Source organism: Lupinus angustifolius, chromosome LG19 (assembly GCF_001865875.1).
Source record: "Lupinus angustifolius cultivar Tanjil chromosome LG19, LupAngTanjil_v1.0, whole genome shotgun sequence".
NCBI classification, from domain to species: Eukaryota; Viridiplantae; Streptophyta; class Magnoliopsida; order Fabales; family Fabaceae; genus Lupinus; species Lupinus angustifolius.
Window position 1 is genome coordinate 16,513,441 of NC_032027.1, and position 2,356 is coordinate 16,515,796.

Here is a 2,356-nt window from a genome sequence, read left to right on the forward strand (position 1 = left end):
TATACATTAATTTAAAAAACATTTTTATTCATAAATTATCTACTAGATTTAAAAGTGGTGAAATCATGAAGGACCATATCCTACTCACTCACTCAAATTGACACGATCTTATTTAGATATGCATATGGAAGAATTTCATTTGGTCTAGAATTGGATTTAGATTCAAAAAATTAGATTAAATCAATATTTAGAGTCAGGTGTAAGGGACAACTATTATCCATCTCAACCCGACTTTTATTCACCCTGACTTTTGTTCAATTGTGTACAAAGTAATAATATCTTTTTAATCTAAAGTAGATAGTGTGTTTCATTTCAGCCATATATCTACTATTAAAATGTCATATTTTAAAAATATTTTTAATTTTTTTTGCTAGTGATTTAGGATACTCTTGTGCAAAGATTTATCACCAAAGTACCTACATTATTTTATATGTCATTGATTGTCTAATATTTTCACCATAAATAAAATACTTCACAAAATATTTGCATATATATCATTTCATATGTCAAACTATGTATATATAAGTGTAAGAACATATTACAACTAAGAGGGGGGTAAATTAATTGACTTAAAATTGTAGTAACCTTTTCTGCAAAATGTAAGAGTTAATGTGCAGCAGATAATATTGCAGAAAATAAACAAGTATAAAGTAGAGAGGAAAGTGAAAGGAGAGTACACAAGTATTTTATACTGGTTCACCTTCTTGTCCACCGAAGACTACGTCCAATACTCTTGCAACACAAGAGATTTTCCACTAAATATTATGAGTAGTAATTACAAAATCTCATCCCGAGATCTCTAAGTACCTTATCCACTCACTAATATTTATTGCAATGAATGAAAAATTTTAGTGATGGCTTTGGATTGTCTTTACAAGTATGAAATATTATAACACTTGAAATCCAATCAACTCTCTTTGTATGCTTAGTAATAATGCTCAATAAATTTGTAAAACTTTGAAACAATTACTTCAAGTAACTCAGAAAAATTTTCTTTTGAAAGTTTAAGAACATAGTGCAAAAGTGCAGAAAAATAGTGAGAGAATTTTTCAGAGTAGTATGAGAGTTATATGAAAGTTGTGTATTTTTGTTGTGAGAGTTAGAGTCTTTATATAGACTTCCAAAACACCCATGGTGTCTTTCTGAAAATGTAGGAGTTGTTTGGAGTGAAAACATTTCGTTTTGAAATCTGAAATCTCATGCAACAGTCTTCAGTAATCGATTACTGATAGTGGGTAATCGATTACCCAAACTCATTGTCCAATATTTATTTAAAAACGAATTAGAGTAATCGATTACACCATTTGGGTCATAGGTTACTCAACTTTTGTAAAACTGGTAATCTATTACTCAAAGGCAGTAATGGATTACTCTCTTTTAAGTTGGATAACTCTTTTTTCTCTCACATGTAACTTGTTACTTGAATGAAGTAGCCTGTTACACATCATTTCAAAAAATGTTTTAAGTATTTTTTTTAAAGTGTTTTAAATATATTTAGGATAGAAGTACCTATATAGACTTAATCTAATTTTCTTGAAGTTTTATTCTTCTTTGTCTTCATAAGTATTCTTCATTTTCTTCTTTTTGGTAATGTTGGTGTCTTCATCAAAACCGTGCTAAGGTCAAGAGCAAATATCTTCTTCACAATCTCCTCATTTTTTATGATGACAAACCAATATCTTCTTGACAGTGTAGTTTTCTAAATTTTATGAGAGTAGTATACTTTGTGATATATCTTAACTTGTCTTGAGTATGCTCCCCCTATCTTTTGGAGTAATGTGCCTGAAATATAATTTTACAGAAAATACACTCCAATTTTTCTCCCCCTTTTGACTTCATCAAAAGTAGAAAAGCAAAGAGATTCCAGCACAATATATAGCATACATACACTTTATATAATTAAGATATAACAATATTGTAAATATTGTAGCATATATTCATGTAAAGATGAAGATAAGTATTGCAATGCATAAATAAGATGTTTCAATCAAATATCCAGGAATGAAAAAATAAAGCACAAAACATCATAAAGTAACTTGTCCAAGAATATGTAGCAATAACTCAAAAACAACAACCAAGTAAAATTAAAAATTTGTCCGAATTTTAAAAATAATACGCATATAACAGCACAGAGTAATCGGTTACTCAAAAATAAATTTTTAAAATTTTCAAACAGCAGCTTTGAGTAATAGATTACTTACTTTGGGTAATCAGTTAATGAAACACGATGTTAACCATGTAATCGGTTACTCTCCAGTGTAATCGATTACTTACCCCAGAAAATCGATTACTTACCCCAGAAAAACTTATTTTTAGGCAAAATGAAGCTATGAAAATGATTTTAACCCAAAAATTT